This window comes from Salvelinus fontinalis, chromosome 36 (assembly GCF_029448725.1).
Source record: "Salvelinus fontinalis isolate EN_2023a chromosome 36, ASM2944872v1, whole genome shotgun sequence".
Taxonomy (NCBI): domain Eukaryota; kingdom Metazoa; phylum Chordata; class Actinopteri; order Salmoniformes; family Salmonidae; genus Salvelinus; species Salvelinus fontinalis.
The window spans coordinates 22,154,068-22,174,224 of record NC_074700.1 but is presented as its reverse complement, the minus strand read 5'-3'; the positions used below and the strand labels follow the sequence as shown (position 1 = coordinate 22,174,224).

The window sequence follows — 20,157 nt, the reverse complement described above, 5'->3', positions numbered from 1 at the left end:
TTTATTTTTCAGTATCAAATGGTAAAAAAATGTTTACAGTTTAAATAAAGCTTGATTTTTTTTTTTAATTATAGGCAAATCGATGCACTTGAAGTCTTTTCTGTTACAGACTAAAAAAAATGTTAATAAAGTTATTCTTTGTTTATAAGTTGATCTATATTTATTTATTTTTTGTTAATAAGGATACAATGTTATGCAGAGGTGTACTTATAACAATTTTATAGACAAATGATACTATTTACAGGTTAATCTGCCTCACCTAAAGCCCATTCTTGTGGTAAGCTGCTATAGACAACTAGTGCTAACAGTCAGTATCTGGATAATATGTGTGAAATGCTTTATAATGTATGTGATATCAACAGAGAAGTATATTTTCTGGGTGATTTAAATATTGACTGGCTCTCATCAAGCTGCCCACTCAAGAAAAAACATCAAACTGTAACCAGTGCCTGCAACCTGGTTCAGGTTGTCAGTCAACCTACCAGGGTAGTTACAAACAGTACAGGATTGAAATCATCAACATGTATTGATCACATCTTTACTAATGCGGCAGAAATGTGCTTTAAAGCAGTATCCAAATCCATAGGATGTAGTGATCACAATATAATAGCCATATCTAGGAAAACCAAAGTTATACACTAATATAGTGTCTAAGACAGGCCTGGGCACTTATTTTCCATGCAGGGCCACATTAGAATATATTTTTGCCATTGCGGGCCAGAATCATATTACAGGATTATACATCATGTCCAGATATGCTACTTATTTTACTTTTTTAATATGCAGAGAAATAAACCACATCCATGTTCTCCTTTTGGTAGGTATTTTCATTATTAAACATGCAATGAACTACACGAGGGGAAAAGTACACTGTGCATTCAGCACCACGGACAGAACTCTTGCGGGTATGCATACAAACAAAAGAAAGAGAGAGAGCTCAACATGACATTTAAACTACTCAATCAGTGTGAGGAGTGAAGTCTCTGATGGGCATTGACAGTGAAGTCAGGTATAGTTTCTGACGTCGATATGCGTTGGATTGTTGAGAGGTGCGAGTCAGTAAGAGATGATATGTGCCTTGACTTGTTATATTTCCTCAATTAATATTTCTGTTCACATACATAGGTTGACCCAAACAGTACAGACATCTTCTGAGCATGACTCCTAATTCATAGAATGCATAGAACCTCGTCAGTGACATTGTTTTGAATAGTTTTACAATCACTGCATCCGACTGAAGATCGACAAACTCAAGTTGCAGGTCAGTGGGAGCGTTATCCACATTGAAGGTGAAAGGAGAGGAAACCAACAGCAGGTCAGTGGGAGTGTTATCCACATTGAAGGTGAAAGGAGAGGAAACCAACAGCAGGTCAGTGGGAGTGTTATCCACATTGAAGGTGAAAGGAGAGGAAACCAACAGCAGGTCAGTGGGAGCGTTATCCACATTGAAGGTGAAAGGAGAGGAAACCAACAGCAGGTCAGTGGGAGTGTTATCCACATTGAAGGTGAAAGGAGAGGAAACCAACAGCAGGTCAGTGGGAGTGTTATCCACATTGAAGGTGAAAGGAGAGGAAACCAACAGCAGGTCAGTGGGAGCGTTATCCACATTGAAGGTGAAAGGAGAGGAAACCAACAGCAGGTCAGTGGGAGCGTTATCCACATTGAAGGTGAAAGGAGAGGAAACCAACAGCAGGTCAGTGGGAGCGTTATCCACATTGAAGGTGAAAGGAGAGGAAACCAACAGTATGTCATTTTCCAACACTTTGAAATCCTCAAAATGATGAGAAAACTCAACGTTTAAAGCACGCAGCAGGATGTACACTTCTCCCGCTGGTCATCTGATAGGGAACAGACGAGTACAGTTGTTCCTCCTTTAAAAGTTGCGTCATACTGCGACACACCTTGCATGCTGCCTCAGCATTATGTGGCACGTCATATAATTCTCTGCCATTTTTCTGTTACTGCAAGTTTTTGCTAGTTTTACCACCAGTGGGCATCTTTGAGGAGCATTTGATAGTCTTCCATATTCCAGACACGCGGGAGACCGGGGTTCAATCCCCCTAAGGGGAGGAAGGAGTAGACTGTCCTTGTAAATAAGAATGAGTTCTTAACTGATTCCATATGTGTTATTTCATAGTTGTGATGTCTTCACTATTATTCTACAATGTAGAAAATAGCAAAAATATAGAAACATCCTGGAATGAGTAGGTGTGTCCAAACTTTTGACTGATACATGCTTAATTAATTTGATGAATATTATGGTGTTTCTATTCCATGAAAAACGAAAAACCCTCTGGGTAAATTCAGACTGTTTCGCTCTCGGAGCGCACACTGGACATTCGGGCAGAGGCAGTCAAGCAACCAAGCTAACATTGGCTAGCTTACTAGCTATTTCCAGACACAAATGAGACCACTCTGACCATTTTACTCGCCCTAGCAGACCTGGCTAGGCAGTTTTCGTGTTAACCAGAACATTGGTGACTGTAATAGGCTGACCACACAGCTTGCGTTGCGTGTGCGAGCGTTGCGTGCACGTTGCAAAATAAATTTAGAAATCCATGTTATTCAATTATTGCACCCAAACTGCACGCGTGCGCCAACGAGCGTCTGCGTTGCCAAGGGCTAAAATATAAATCAGATCTATTTCTGACGCAGATCGCGTTGCAAGTCCTGCCTCTCCCATCTCCTCATTGGTTTATAGAAGCAGGTACCCACGTGCCATCTCCTCATTGGTTATACCCATGTGGGTGATTGAAAGATGAACTGTTTTGTCAGTAGTCGTGGTAATACTATGAAAGTTTAAATGCCAATCACCATATAAGTTCAAAGATGAAAAAGCCTGGAAGGAGGAGAGATGACCAGAAACGATTCGGTTGACCGTTTTATGTGTGGGTTAATTGGCGGAGTAGAGGACCTTGTGCATTTCAGGTAAAATAACAACTCAGTGTTTAAATCCTAGGATAAATTAGCTACCATAGCAAGCTAGCTAAATAGAACAAATTAGCTATTAAGTGCAAGCTAACTAGCTAAAATGCCATAAATGTTTAATGTTTTTTGACCTGTCCCCAAATTAATATAATTGGTTCAGAATTTGTTTTTATATTTTAACCTGCGTGTCGTGATCGCGTTTGGTGTGGGGGGACAAAATAAATGTATGCACGATGGTGCACACGCACAGCCGGTTTGGGTTCCATTTTAAATGGAATTGAGTGTATGTAAACTTCTGACCCACTGGGAATGTGATGAAAGAAATAAAAGCTGAAATAAATCATTCTCTCTACTATTATTCTGACATTTCACATTCTTAAAATAAAGTGGTGATCGTAAATGACCTAAGACAGGAAATTTTTACTAGGATTAAATGTCAGGAATTGTGAAAAACTGAGTTTAAATGTATTTGGCTAAGGTGTATGTAAACTTCCGACTTCAACTGGATGTAGCCTTGAGAATAAGTATAACTGGTGAATGTGATTGTAGGTATGTGGTTTAAGTCTCTCTGTGCACAACCGGATATCACAAGGAACTGGGTGACGTGACAAAATCAATTACTTTTCAAAATCCTTTAAATTTCACATTCAGCAGTATATTTTAAACAAATGTTGTTACCTAATACCTCATCAGTGAGGTCCCAATGTCAGTGCTTCTTCTCGTTGGCCTAAATGACCAAAATGTAAATATATATGTAGAGACTAGTTGCAACTGAATAGCAGATTGACTTGTTTGTGATCCTCCTTGATTGGCCAACGCGTTGTCACTTTGTATCAACAACAGTTATTCTATTCATACTTTGGGAAATTGTGATAAATATTTTTAAATAATGTAAACACATTCTAATGTTCAATACAACATTGACCATAATTCATTCAACTATTGTTTATGAATTACATATTTTATTAAATGCTTTGGAAAATATCAAGAAGTATTTAATCAGAACAAACAATCCCAGTCATAATAATATTAATAAAATAAACAATGATGATGTAAATAGCTACAATAAAACCATTTTTGGGTCTTGATTATATAAACTTGATATCCTATATTTTCCTCATGAACATGTGAACAAAAAAGTAGTTTTCCTCATATCACATGTCCATATTTAGGGCCTATAACAATAACATAAAGTTGCATAGAGGGCACATCTTCACAACAATGGCTTCTATGACAGCATGGACAGCGCCATTGAGGGCCATTGATGGTTACTGAAGGCTAATTGAGGGCAAATAATTATTTAAAGTAATAAAAGCCTATTATGTTTAATCATAGAAAGCAGTTTGTCTTTAATATGTAACGGTAATGTTTTATAACTCTGGTCCAGGGTCACATTCCCAGTCGAGAGCTTTGGTCCAGGCCTCCAGGGAGTCTCACTCTCCTCCTGCTCCACAGTCACCTGGTAATGAAGCAAGACAGACAATAAAACATGAAAATAAAGGAGAGCCACACACTCTAGGAGCTCAGATACAAACTTTTTATATCCAACGTTTCGACAGACAAGCTCTCTTCATCAGGGTATAATCACAAACACTGCGGGATGACTCGTTTATATAGATCAAAAGACACACAGGTGTCTGTAATCATGGCCAAGAGTGGCCTAATATCATTGGTTAATTCTCGAATATTAAAATGGCATACAAAGAACAGCATACAAAAAGCAAATGGATAGCATACGATCATAGATTCATTTTATACTACACAAGCTTGCAAACAATTACAATGGCACAATAATCACAAGAATGGCTTCAGATCAAAGTCTACGTTGAGACCGAAGGGAGCAAGGGTCTTCAAGTTAAAGATCCAGGCAGCCTCTTGTTTTAACAATAAATTATCAAGGTCACCCACTCTCCTAGGGAAGGTGACATGTTCGATGCCAATATAACGCAGAGACGAAATCGAGTGGCCTGCCTCCAAAAAGTGGGCCGCAACTGGGTTTGTCAAGTTTTTGCACCTTATGGTGCTACGATGCTCTGAGATACGTACTTTTAATTTGCGCTTTATTTTACCCACATCATTTTTACCACAATGACAAGTTATGAGATGAATAACTGCCTTAGTGGAAAACGTAATAACACATGTGATTGGGATCGATTTCCCTGTTTGTGGGTGTTTGAAGGATCTGCATTTATAAGTGCCATTGCATTGAGCACAGCCATTACACTTGTAATTTCCATCCAGTAGGGGTGCAAATAGACGTTGTTCAGGAATATCTTGGGGTGGTAAATCAGAGTGTACCAATTGGTCTCTGAGATTTCTTCCCCGCAAGAATACGAACAAGGGAAGGTCCGAAAACACATTACCGAGACTATCATCGGATTTTAGAATGTGCCAATGTTTGTTCAGAGCGCTTTGAATAGCGGGTAGTTAGAATGCAAGAATGCGTCTTTTTGCGAGACTGCCCTTGAAAAAGGTCATGTCTCGTTTTGTTTTGAATTTTCTCAATGGCAATATTAATCTGATCATTTTTGTACCCCCTTTCCTTGAACTTTCTTTGCGTCTCAGCCATATTTCTGTCGAAATCTGATTGTTTTTAGACAGAATTGGCTGTAGGGCAAACTATTTTTCAAGGGAAGTGGATGACAACTGTCAGCCCTCAACAAACTGTTACGATCAGTAGGTTTCCTGTAAAGATCAGTGTATAGAACATTATTTTCACACAAGATCAGAAGATCAAGAAAAATGATTTGACGTGTATCAGATTGCATAGTAAATCTCAAATGTTCAGAACAGGAGTTAAGAAAAGCATGGAATGCCTGGAGCTGTTTTGCATCACCCCTCCATAGAACAAAAATATCATCAATATACCGTTTCCAAATAATGATGTTAGGCAAGAAAACATTTTTGAGAGGATTGAAAATAGACTGTTTCTCCATGTAACCCACATACAAATTAGCATAGTTAGGAGCCATGGGGGATCCCATAGCAGTACCCTTCGTCTGAATAAAGAAATCATTTAGAAACATGAAATAGTTGTGTGTGAGTACTATTTTAGCCAATGTTATAATGCATGCACTGGAGGGTAGTTCATTAGGGTCACGTTGCAGAAGAAAATGTTCCATAGCTTCAATACCGCCCTCGTGAGGAATAGTTGTGTATAACGACTCAACATCAAAAGTAACTAACATGGTATTCTCAGGGAGAGGATCAAGAGATTCAATGATAGAGATCATACTACTAGTGTCCTGAACCCACGGGACTGAGTGTCTTTAATTTATCAAGCAAGATGTTGAGCCCTGCCCATGTCTTTTTGCTTAATTAAGGGTTATCTTTTGTGCCTACAACCCAGTGCAACGATTTTGATGTTAAGGTAGACATGTTTAAGTTTTTTTAGAAACATCCGTTTAAGGGAATACTTTAGCTTCCCTAACCCTGACATTTCTATTGAACCAGTAGGTTGCTCACCTGCACATACTCCGACTCCTTTTAGAAGCAAGAGTTATTTTATACCTCCAGCCAATCGCAATCACTCTATCGAGACATATTGTAGACTTGTTGAAAAAGATGTTGCTCATCTCCTTAAGAACAAACAGGATCCCAAATCTTTCCATAATTTACCTAAGGATGAAAAACAAGCTTTGCTTGATTTACAATCCGATACCTCAGTCCTTATTTGTCCTCCTGACAAGGGTGGGTCGGTTGTACGCATGGATAGGACAGCTTATGTAAATGAGTGTCATAGACAGCTGTTTGACAACACCATTTTCAAGAAACTCAGAAGTGACCCTACTTGCCAATTTCAGAATACTATCTTTACTGTCCTAGATGGGTATTTAAGTTCTGGTCAGATAGCCAAAAAGTCATGTTCTTTATTGGTTATTCAACACCCTAAAATTGCCCCTTTCTATACTTTGCCGAAATTACACAAGAATGTTACAAAACCTCCAGGGCGCCCTATTGTAGCGGGCATTGATGCAGTAACGGCCCCTCTATCGACTTTTGTTGACTTTTTATTAGACCACTCACAGAACAGCTCCCCTCCTTTGTAATGGGACCGTGTGAACGGTCTCCTCTGCCTCTGATAGTCGTTTCTTCTTACCCGGTCGGGTAAGGCATCTCGTCGATGCGCGTGCCTGCGGCCACCTCCGCCCTTCCAGTCTCTCGTTGAATAAAAAACTACCACTGGAAGCCGATGAGGCGCTGGTTGTAGAGTGTTGATCAGACGGAGGTGGATCGAAGTAAGCGGCATCCCTCCTGCGCCTGCCATGGAGAGGAGGAGCAGGACCTCCCTTGTCAGGGTTTCTCCAGTCTTTTGTTTCTTGGTTGAATTTCTTGATTTTAAGTTCCTTTATTTCTGTAGACAACTTGTCCTGGAGAGCTTGGTTAGTTTCCATCAGTTCATTGAATATGCCATCATCGTTAACAGCTATTTGTAGAACTGTGCGTTTGTCTTTAATCGTGTTATCCATTTCACTAAAATCCCTTTTCAACTGGTCAACAATTAATGTCATTAAATCAATAGAGCATTTGTCCAGGATGGCACACCAGCTCTTACAGAAATCATCTGTGCGCTGTCCCAATGATGGTTCTTTTTGCCACCTCAGTCCCCGTGGAATAATGCCTTGACGCACATAATCACTAAGAGTGACTATATGTAGATGCAGTCTCGTCTGGTGCTTAGATAAATGTAACAGTTCTTGCGAGAGGTCAGAATTACCTCCCGGCATGTCAAAAAGGGACTCCGAAACAATGATCTTATCACGCTCCCTTTGGCTATATTCAAAGTAATCTTGTTTGGGTCTATGACCAGTGTCAGGAGAAGAATGATCATTCGGCATCGTTTTAGAACTTTTTTTGTCGGTAGGGTGCTGTTTACTGGGTAACAGAACAGCCTAGAAGAAAAAGAAATGCACACCTATTTAGGCGAGGTGCTGGCTAGCGGAGTAAAAAACTTTAAAATAAAGGAGAGCCGCACACTCTAGGAGCTCAGATGCAAAAATGTTATATCCAACGTTTCGACAGACAAGCTGTCTCCATCAGGGTATAATCACAAACACTGCGGGGTGACTCGTTTATATAGTGTCAAAAGACACACAGGTGTCTGTAATCATGGCCAAGAGTGGCCTAATATCATTGGTTAATTCTCAAATATTAAAATGGTATACAAAGAACAGCATACAAAAACCAAATGGATAGCATACGATCATAGACAATAAAACATGAACACACTGCCCCCTACAGCTGAATTACAGGAACAACACTCAGAGATGGGTCAGTGTACAGCAGTATGGAACGACGGGCAAACTTTGCCCGGACATACTGCAAGCCGCAGTGAACGGCACCGTCTTGTGTTTTATTAAAAGCCCTGCTGAAAAAACATGTAAACTATAACAGCCACGGAAACACATTGGACTGTGTTAATACTATCAAGGTAAATTAACTTACATACTAGCAAGATTGTTGCTTGAATGCAGGGCCAGGCATACATAGATTAGACAACGGAGAATCTCAAAATCCTGTTAGTTCTCGATTTTTGGACTATTGTCTTTATTTTGCTTTATCATTGACTTAAGGAAGACAAGTTACCTAAATGTTACTTATCGGCTAGTACTGACGCAGGACATGTTTTTGAGTTACGCTTTTAGCCCAAAGCCTTGTATTTAAGCAAAATAACTTAAGGTAGGCAACTTCTTCAGCCTGACTGGCTTTCATTTAAATGCTAGTGTTAGCCGCGCTAGCACGCGATTAACATGAAGACACAGAAAAGCTCACATAAAGCAAATGTGTCTAGTGACAACCTTGTAAAACCTTTGCTAACATCTAACGTTACATGTCAGCTTTCGAACAGAGTAGACTTTAATGTGCATGTTCACTTTTTGAATATATTCCATCGAAGCTTATTAGGGTAAAATAACTTCAGGCATATACCCAGTACTGCTTCAAAGGAATAGGGTTACCATTCCATCCGCTTTATTTTCACACAATTGTGTCTTGCAGAAGGGAACCATGAAGAGGGCAAGGGAGAGGCTGAAAGCAGCAGAGAAGACCTGATTCATCAAGTATCAATTAATTCTGGTGATTCTCACTTGGTTGGCATGCACAACATGACAAGGTATGCAACATTAAGCCCAATCAAATATCCAATGTTATTAAGACATGTATTCCAATTTACAGTCAAGCAACGTTTGTCAGTTGTGTTAATGTTATGAACTGCAAACAATCTATGGTTCTTGTACTCAATTAATCAATTGAAAGTGACTACAATTAGACATTTTAAAACTGTGCCAGTGAAGACAACAAAAAAGTTAATCTGCTCTTATGGTTCTGTTTACATTTTTTACAGACACTTCAATCTGACACTCTTAATGTTTGACGTCAGGCCAAATGTCTTCAGCCACTGTAGGATGGAGAGCTGCTGGTTGGCATTTTTGACTGCAGTGTCTGTGTGGGTGTACCAGAAAAGGACGTTAGAAGTTAGGTCCCCATGATATCGAAGCTTCTTACCATATCCACTGCAGCCCAGTCGATAACGATTTTAAAAACTGGAACAATAGATATCGTGCAGCACATAGTAGCAAACATTTCACTGGACCAACTCCAGTTTGCCTTTTGTCCCAACAAATGTCAATTATACATTTTTACAAACATCAGAGTGCATTTTCTTTTATAGCTCTGCTTTCAACGCCATCCTGACCCACAAACTGGTTAGCCGACTCTGGGTGTAAATCCTGTAATAACAAATTACATTTTTTACATTATCACAAGAATATGTATCCCCAGAATGGACCCGACACTACCATGGTACACCTGATCACCAGTGATCATGAGTACATGAAGGAGCTCTGGGCCCTGACATAATGGTGATAGGACAACAGTCTTAGCGTAAGCAAAACAAAGTAGATGGTGATACTTGACCGTTCTCCCATCTAGTGTACATTGACATGGAGATGATCAGCTGCTTCATGTTCCTGGGCACCCTGATATCCTTTTCTGCCCTCAGTCACTTCACTCAAACAGTGCCACTTGTGCTTCTCCACTACCCTCAAACTTGCTGCACCACGACCTATGTACCAACTACGGTGTCTGTTTTTACTGCCATAACATGTCAATGAAATGTCCATATTTACTGTAAGTTTTATTTATGGTGACATTGCACATATTGTAACATAGTCCCTTGACATACATGACTTAAAACCTGTTGGGGATGGGGGCGCTGTTTAGACTATTTATGCTAATTGGGTAATTTTTGAAACGGCTTCCCACAAAATCCTTGATCGTACAATATGCATATTATTATTATTATTGGATAGAAAACAGTCTATAGTTTCTATAGGAGTTGAAATTTTGTCTCTAAGTGGAACAGAGCCCATTCTACAGCAATTTCCCTGACATGGATTCAGATTTCAGAAATGTTGGCCACTGTTCTGAAGTCAGTTAAAACGGCACTGATATTGCTATGACTATACGGACACTTCTTACGTCTTCCCCTGGATGCCTTTACGTGATGACGATTCCAATGGGGTCGATTGCGCGTTCACAGGCCCTACAAATGAAAAAACCCTGAAGCTAGTCATTCTTTTGGAGCTGCGTCATGCGCCTAGAGGACACCGGCCCGCTCCTGTTCCAAGCATTAGTGAAGGGGGTAATATTACTCGGGTCATGTTTCTACTCGTTATGGGAGTTAAAAACATCATAAGGTAGTTAATTTAAAGCGTTTTATAGCAATTTATATCCGTTTAGTGCGATTTTGGGACATTTATTTTTGCAACGATGTGAATAGTTGGGCACGCTTTTCAGTTCATCCCGAACGCAGTAGGCATTTCCACATGGCAAGAGGACAGCTTTCCACCAAAAGACGATTGCTCTCAAGAAAGGATCCTTTGCCCAAGATACTGATGGAAGAACAGCTCAAGGTAGGACATTTTTATTATGATAAATCGTGTTTCTGTCGAAACATTTTAGTGGCTTAGGACGCCATGTTTTATGACGTAGCTTCGCTAGGCGCAAACTGTATTGAAAAGTAAGGATAAATTAAAAAATGTTATTCCGCAATTGTATTAAGAATTAAATTGTCTATCAATCCCTGTCCACCCTATATTTTTTAGTCACGTTTATGAGTATTTATGTATAAGAGTAGATCACTGTCTAAGTGGCGCAAGGACTTTTTCTGACCAGCTTGTCTACATTTCACATTGTCTAACCATGATTTTGGTGGCTAAATATAAACATTTGCGATCAAACTCTATATGGAATGTGTAATATGATGTTACAGGAGTGTCATCGGAAGAATTCTGAGAAGGTTAGTGAAAAAATTTATATCTTTTGGCGATGTTGACTTTTATCGCTCACTTTGGCTAGAATCAATGCTGGGCTGCTATGTGCTATGTGCTATGCTAATATAACGATTTATTGTGTTTTCGCTGTAAGACACTTAGAAAATCTGAAATATTGTCTGTATTCACAGGATCTGTGTCTTTCGATTCGTGTATGCTGTGTATTTTTACGAAATGTTTGATGATTAGTAAGTAGGTAAACACGTTACTCTAAGTAGTTTTTCTATTCCATTTGTGACGATGGGTGCAATTGTAACCTATGCCATCTACCTGAAATATGCACTTTTTTCTAACAAAACCTATCCCATACCATAAATATGTTATCAGACTGTCATCTAATGAGTTTTTTTGTTGGTTAGGGGCTATAAATATCTTAGTTTAGCCGAATTGGTGATGGCTACTGGTATTGGTGGACAAATAAAAGATGGTGGATTATGCTAATGTGTTTTTAGGTAATAGATGTACATCTTTACATATTGTGTCTTCCCTGTAAAACATTTTAAAAATCGGACATGTTGACTGGATTCACAAGATCTGTGTCTTTCATTAGCTGTATTGGACTTTAATGTGTGAAAGTTAAATATTTAAAAAAAATATTTTTTTTGAATTTCGCGGCACTGGTTTTTCAGTGGGGGGGGGGGGGGGGGGTGTGCCGCTAGCGCCACGCTGATCCTAGACAGGTTTTAACCTACTTTGCATAATGCTCAGTTTACCCACTCTAACAAATATTTAAATATTAAAGCTGCATTATGTATTACTGTGTCCAATTTGATTCTGGTTGGTTGTAATGTTTTTGAAAACTTTCACTACACAACTGTTTTCTGCTCATGGACAATCCTGTCCAACTTTCATAATATCATTTATTTTGGAACACATCACCGATTAACATTGGCTGCGGGTATTCCGAACTTACTAGGTAGTCATGCAATAAACATTTAGGATAATTCCCCTTAAATGAATTCTCTTTCAATCAAATCGTATTTGTCACATGCGCCAAATACAACAGGTGTAGACATTACAGTGAAATGCTTACTTACAAGCCCTTAACCAACAATACAGTTTTTTTTAAATACAAAAAAAGAAAAGCAAATAATTGAAGAGCATCAGTAAAATAACAATAGTGAGGCTATATTCAGGGGATACCGGTTAGTCGAGTTAATATATACATGTAGGTAGAGCTATTAAAGTGACTATGCATAGATAGAGTAACAGCAAAGAGTCTAGGTAGCCATTTGATTAGATGTTCAGTAGTCTTATAGCTTGGGGGTAGAATCTGTTTAGAAGCCTCTTGGACATAGACTTGGCGCTCCTGTAGTGCTTGCCGTGCGGTAGCAGAGAGAACTGTAGTTGTGGCTCCACTGGAAATCCCAGCCTAGTAATGCTGAAGCCCACGAAGTGAAAATGAAAACCTTCATGGTTAAAGGGTATGTGTTTCCCCCCTGAAAAAAAGAAAAGGGGGGGACATTAAAGTCCATAAGTAACACTTAATGGAGAACACAATACTCTAAGTGAAAGTAGGTTGGGATTTATTTGATCTATTACATTCTTAGGGGGCCCATGGAAGAATAAGGCTACAAAATGCTGTCCCACAGTTGTGAGAGTGATTAGGTGATATTTTACTGGTGTGGGCTGTGTTACTTCAATGATCATGGTTTTGCATCTAACCTTCCACCTCCAGCAGCCAGTCCCTCCAGAAACATATGACTCTTCTCTCTATTGCTCTTTGATTGGTGCCAGGCGGGGAGTGCTCTGCTTTGAAGAGAGAAGCTATGTCTTTGGCCAAAAGAGGTTTCTCAGCGTAGATGAAAACCTCTCTGAAGAGGCTTGAGTGTCTATTCATGTAAGGCAGGAGACCGAGACACCCCATACCCTCTTTGAATCTATAAAGTAAAAAAAGTCTATGACTTTGCCCTGAAGAATTTAACTAAACTTGATATTCCTTAGATATATGGAAACTCACTGCTCAAGAGCATCCCGTATCCTGCTTTCTAAGTAGAACTTTGTGGCTGACTCCACCAGGGCATCCCTCTCCAATGTACGAATGTATCGCGCTGGACCCAACATGACCGCTTCCTGTGCCTCGTCAACAGTTTGTGCTAACTGGATCTTAGATTGTTTATGGAACTGTGTTTTGGGACAAATTAGCAAAACAATAAACTGATTATCACTACCCTTAAAAAAAGATTGACTGCCAACAAAAGGAAACCAAATCCATGTGGAAAAGTATTCATGAACTACAACCCTAATTTTTTTCAAACTTAGTGCAAATGAACAGTAACATAACATCCATCACAGTATAAAGTGACTTACCTGGCACAGGAGGTTGTAGGCCACACACTTGCCTTTATAGCCTCTCTGAAAAAATGTGGTTTTACACCCCCATGTACCAGACAGCAATCACGCGGCCCACCTGCTTGTATACGCCATCATAGAGTGCTGTCACACAGAAGACAAACCGTAAAGGACACATTACATTCAAAAATCAATGTCTTACTGAAGTCATATATATGGCCATAAACAAATGTGTCTTTGTTGGTATAAAAGTGTAACTCACCTTGAGAGTTGCAAGAAAGGCATTTTTGCCAATCAGGTCCCTCAAATATTGCAGAGGAATGGATGGCCCTCATTAGCAGCCGTTGAAATTCTCCTGAGGGACCATCCTCATCAGCTGCCCCTTTTCCGTCAGCATCCCCAAAAACCATGTCTATTCTTGCCTCCGGATTAAAGCGGGCTCTCTTAAAGCCTCTCATTACACAATCATAAACGTTGTCCCTCATCACGTTAATTTGGTTGGCATCTCATTAACTTCAGCAGTGTTTGGAGGTCAACACTAACAGAGACATTCAAAACAACAAAGCTCAGATACTTCCCACAATTCATCTGTAATAACAAGACATTGAATTATTTACAGGGATGACTTACTCATTGTCATCACCAACATCAACAGAAGAGTGTGGTGAAGGTGGACGATAAGCCTCAGGGAATGGTGGAGGGGAGGCCACAGGAAGTGGTATAGGTGGAGGGGGGCCACAAGAAGTGGTGCAGAAGATGGGGTGCCACAAGTGTAGCCTTGTTTGAGGAAGTGGTCTGTAAAAGGTCATTTAAAGGCTTATACATTTCAAAAACATGGAGAAAGCAATAAAGCTGTCAAACATAATGTAATTGCATTCTGAAAATGATTTACAGAAAATAAAATGTAGCCGCATGCATCACTCACTATAGAATGTAATCCATGTGTAGGTCAAGAAGACCTTTTAAGGATGCATGTAGTTCTATTTTTGAAATCATATTTTCAATATGTATTACATTCAACAAGCAGACGGTGTTGTTTCCTCCTCCATGGTCTGTTCTAACTCTGGAGGGAACGCCATATCTGGAGACAGCATTCATCAAGCAATCCATTACAGTACTGCTGCGACTGTTGCAATACACAGATCTGTCTTCTGTGTTAGCTAGCAGATCAACTTTATGATTAAGTAATAATAATATCTAAAAAGAATCAACTTTGTTAACGTGGACTGAAGGGCATCAAGTCCAGGATTATTGGAGAGCAGAAGCCGAGTGTAGCCATTTAGGGTCTGTTTGCAGTGGATATGAAAATTCCTTCTCGCCATCTTCAATTGTGGAGTTGCATCAAACTGACTGTACACCGATTTAATGAAAGGAGGAGCTAGAGAAATTGGCTGGTAAACTTAGCATATTAAAGAACGCGTTAAGTTAGCTTGTGTAGGTGTATATTTAGCAGCTGCAGGTGTTAATTTGACGTGTGCAGGACCACTTGTAGGCGTTTATTTAGCACATTTGCACGTGCTTATTTGACTTATGTAGGCGTTTATTTAGCACAATTGCACGTGCTTATTTGACTTATGTAAGCGTTTATTTAGCACATTTGCACGTGCTTATTTGACCCATGTAGGCGTTTATTTAGAGCATGAAGACGTTAATTTAACGCATGCACATGTTCATTTGGTGCCTGCACCTGTTTACACACGCAGCATTAAAAATATTGCGTTTTGACCACGTGCTTTAAGACCCAGACGGCGTTCCATTCAGCAGTGGTCAATGACACCTGGTCATGGAGAGTTTACAGCGTGGTGAAGGATTTTGTTGGTAAATATCAACAAGTATTTAATCAGTACAAACATTTCCAGTCATAACAATAATAATAATAATAAACAATTATGCAATTAACTACAGCAAACTTATTGTGGGGTATTGAATATATTGACAAAAAATATGGCTTAGTTTTCTTTATTTACTCACCAAACAGCCATCATTAGCATCGCTGCTAGTGAAACAATGGGAGTGGTATGGCCTACGACAGGATGCTTCAGAAATAATGCCCAAATCCTTTAAGTTACTGTAAACTAAATGGTATTACACCCAAAATATCAAAACAAGTTGCCCATAAAGAACATTGGAGGATATTATAGAACTTCTGGATCTTCCTGTTCACTCCTCCATCTGTAGTGTCCCCCTGCTCTGGCTAAAGGGGGAAATGGGATGATCTGAACCATAATCACAATGTTGTGCAGGGTTTTAGCGCTCCATCACTTTTATCAATTAGAGACATTTTATGAATTATATTTAATTACCACTTAAATTCAATTAAAACAATAAATTGGCAAACCAAATAAATATGTATAGCAGCCTAGAGGTAACCAACTCACTGAGTGCTGACTGCAGCAAAAAGTGGCAAAAATAGATGTCTCTTTCCTGGTCCAAAACGCCCGGCGTTTTGAGCGGGCACAGTTCTACATAGAGCTACGACTACATGGAACTCTATTCCACATCAGGTAACTGATGCAAGCAGTAGAATCAGATTTAAAAAACAGATAAAAATATTCCTTATGGAACAGCGGGACTGTGAAGCAACACAAACATAGGCACAGACACATGCATACACACGCATGATAACATAAGCACTATATGGATTTTGTGTTGTATATATGTGGTAGTGGAGTAGGGGCCTGAGATCACACACTTAGTGGGTTGTGAAATCTGTTATGAATGTTTTGTAATATTTTTAAAATTGTATAACTGCCTTAATTTTGCAGGACCCCAGGAATAGTAGATGCTGCCTTGGCAACAGCTAATGGGGATCCATAATAAATACAAATACAAAAATCCGGTGTAACAAGAACAGCCAAAGACGGAAAACTCTACAAGGGGTTGTTGTAAATGAGAACTTGTTCTCAACTAGCCTACCTGGTTAAATAAATGTGAAATACAAAATAAATAAATAAAAAATAACCTCTGCTTGACTCTGACATGGTGCTGTTGGTTGATGGTTCTGCTTATATAGATCAAAGTACAGGTAAAAAAATAAATAAAAATATATGTAGGATTTGCTGTAGTAGATGTGGAAGGTGATATTGAGGTTATACAGCCCCTACCAGAACATTTATTAGCACAACAAGCAGAATTATTAGCTCTGAAAACAGCTTGTGATTTAGGGGAAGGGAAGACACTTACTGTTTATTCAGACTCAGCATATGCTATTGGGGTTTGTATGTCATGGTGTGGGATTTGGAGAGCAAGAGGGTTTACTAATAGGTCTGGCTTATGGCTACTCTTTTGTCTGGCATGCCCTGTTTACCATCAACCACGATATTTAATATTTGCCGATTGGCTCATGGAATGAGCCATTCGCCAAAGGGGGATATGAGAGGAGAATGGAGGAGGAGGAGAAGATTTCGGCTCAATTGTAACGTTCGTCTGGTGATGTATTAACAGACAAAGGCGCAGCGGGTGATGAATACATAATGACTTTAATTGAACAGACGAAAACACTGACAAAACACTAGAACAAACTACAAAACAATAAACGAAGGCAACAGACCTGAAACAAACAAACTTACATATAGACGAAGGACGCAAGAACAGGAACAGACTACCTAAAACGAACAAACAAACGAAACAGTCCCATGTGGATTACACAGACACAGGAACAATCACCCACAAACAAACAGTGAGAACAACCTACCTTAATATGACTCTCAATCAGAGGAAATGAAAACCACCTGCCTCTAATTGAGAGCCATACCAGGCAACCCATTAACCCAACATAGAAAACACATAACATAGACTACCCACCCAAACTCACGCCCTGACCAATTAAACACATACCAAACAACAGAAAACAGGTCAGGAACGTGACATCAATGGTATAACCAAAATTTGAATCAGCAAGTAAAAATGTTAATTTACTGTTGCGTGACATGTTTATTATATAACATAGACAAGGGAACTCAACTGCAACCAGGGAAGTTCCCCACTCCAATGGGATCTTTTGTCCACCTAGCTATGGATTTCATAGACATGATAGAGCAAAAGGAAAAAAATAGATACTGCCTGGTGATAATTGACAGGTTCACCAGGTGGGTGGAACCATGACACTACCAGCTGTGATGCGCGAACAGTTGCCAAATTACTAGTCAGGGAAATCATACCCAGGTTCGGAGTACCTGAGGTTTTGTCTGCAGACAATGGGACCCATCCCATAGGAGATATGGTTACCCAAATGGCCAAAATTATGGGTGTTGACCAGAAGTTTGAGTCCATCTATCAACCGTGGAGTAACGAGAGTTACTGAGAGGGCTAATCAGACCCTGAAAGGCTCCCTTGCCAAACTATGCTATTCCACAGGAATGACATGGGTAGAAGGATTGCCCCTTGTCCTCATGAAAATGTGCAGCAGCCTTAACAAAGATATTGGGTGTACACCTTACGAGATGTTAACACGACAACCCCGGGGGTGTTAATTGGGGGCCTATGACTGACCGACAGATAGACATAACTGAGACACAGTGTGACCATCTTGAGTACATGGAACTAACTTCTGTTTTCTCCACTCTCACACTAGGAAAGCAGCAGAACCAATCCCAGGTGAGGATCCAGATGGATGCTCTGACCATCAGCGTAGGAGACTGGGTGAAACTACGAGTCCAGGTGACCACGGCAACACCTAGTGCAATCCGGGTGGCGGAGAGGTCCGGATGACACCATCTCTCCCATTGCAGTCTTCTCCCAGGTTGGCAACCACCCTGCTTGGAGGTCGCAGAGGAGGAAAAAGGATGGTGCCAACCGATGAGGAGGGCCAGAGGAGAAACGGGGAAGACCACAAGCAGTGGGCCCAGACCCAAAGGCCGGAAAGAAAGATGAAGAAGAAGGCTCTAGCCAACGAGCAGAAGAAGGAGACATCATTTCACACTCACACTCAGGTTCTATAACTAGGAAACAGAGACTACACCGGGTCTGGTGGTTTGTTTTCACCATCATCCTTTCCATGGGTCTCCTTGTTGGCGCAGCCACAGGACCCGCTGTTGGATCTGAGGAAAACAACAAATGTATACAAATAGTAAAACAATTGGAAATCAGACTAAGAGGCCAGGAAACCATATTTTAGTATTTAAAAAGCCTACATCAACCACTGAGCTGTTCGGGAGTCAGATTGAGCCTATGAGACGGACAGAGTTGTAATGTGTTTTTTTTATACTTTATGCAGAGAGGTAATGAGAAACAACCTACTAGGCGAAGGGAGACCACAGGACTGTTCTTTGGGAGAAGAACTGAGAGGTTAGCCAGAGATCATGGGGCACATGTATGTTGGGGTGGTCACAAGAAGGGAGCAAACTTACCTAATGTGGTGGAAGGAAGCAGGCAGATCCCTTTATGGCCTAGAACTCACCCCAGGAGAGGTGAGTCAGTCTTCACAGTAAGAACTACCCATTCTGTAAGGTGTAATTATCCCAGCAGGCACCCATGGATAGAATTGTTAGGAAATGTGAGCTTGAGCATCAATCCCATACTGACCTCCCTAAGCCCGAAGTCAAACCCTCCCTTGTGTCTTTGTAATGATGGGAAGGAAGACATGGGAGATACTAGAGCTTGTCGTGTATATATGGGTCAACTGAGAGAAGAGTATAGTGATAGGAGAAACTATGCTAATGGGGATTTTAGTGTGTTCGACTTACAGCAACAGGTGACAGGTGTAAACCTCTCTAGGATAAAGGAAGGCATGGGAGCACCTTTTGGATGATGTGGGTAGCAGTGATAAGAGGTACCTCACTTTACCTCCTGGATGGGCGGGATGTTGTTATTTGGGGAGAACAGAAATGTACATGTTAAGAATTCCGGTCACCGACCTTTTCAATGAGACAGGTCAAACCAACTCTGGGGTCCTGTTAGCGTGCAAAACGACTCATCCCAGACAATCAGGAAGCCTATGGTCATGTCCTACACCCAGGTGAGATTTTTGGTATGTCAGTCATACCCTCCTGGGGTGTGGCTGTCCTGGCAAAGTGGGTAAATAATTTAACCTATTTTTTACAGACCCATATGAATTTAACAATCCGAGGATTTAGCCAGCTCTCATTAGATGTCCAAAATCTGAAAGCAGTCGTCAGCCGCTATGAGTTGCCGTTAGATGATCTTTTGGAGAAGGAAGGAGGACACTGTAATGTATTAGGTATTGTTGATCCTGACAATTGTGTTATGCTCCTCCTTGACTCCTCTGAGAATATGACTGCGATAGTTGATAAGATTGCTGATCTTAGTAAAACTCTCAAAATCTGAAAAATCTGTCTTTGACAAAATTGGTGACTGGTTTAATGCTAAATTTGGAAATGTAACGGGGAAAGTTATGTTAACTTTGTTTTCATTGTTTACTCCTATACTTGTTTGGTGATTTTAGCTACTGTTTGTATTTGTAAGAGAATGACTGAAACTGCTCTTGAACATGCTGGAGTGATGGTGTTGGTGGAAGCTGATGCAAATCGTGCTGATGGTGAGACTGGTGAGACTGGTTTCTCATAATCCCATTGTCTATCCAACTCGTGAGGTTCTTCCCAGGACTCAGGAGGAATGGGAATATAGACAGACTCACCCCAGCAGC

General features: G+C 40.3%; 1 protein-coding gene and 2 long non-coding RNA genes across 3 annotated transcripts in view; 1 reads left to right on the top strand and 2 right to left on the bottom strand.

Moving 5' to 3' along the window:
- Positions 1-20,157, bottom strand: part of LOC129835641 (uncharacterized) — a gene marked incomplete at its 5' end in the record, with an annotated part of 390,259 nt that overhangs the window by 295,815 nt on the left and 74,287 nt on the right. The gene's annotated exons all lie outside the window — the stretch shown is intronic.
- Positions 8,183-10,292, top strand: LOC129835735 (uncharacterized). The gene is made up of 3 exons (XR_008756494.1): positions 8,183-8,359; positions 8,926-9,040; positions 9,272-10,292. It is a non-coding gene; the product is annotated as an uncharacterized LOC129835735 (long non-coding RNA).
- On the bottom strand, positions 11,970-13,916 carry LOC129835741 (uncharacterized). Its single transcript, XR_008756500.1, has 3 exons — positions 13,816-13,916; positions 13,572-13,697; positions 11,970-12,700 (listed from the first exon to the last, which is right to left on the bottom strand). It is a non-coding gene; the product is annotated as an uncharacterized LOC129835741 (long non-coding RNA).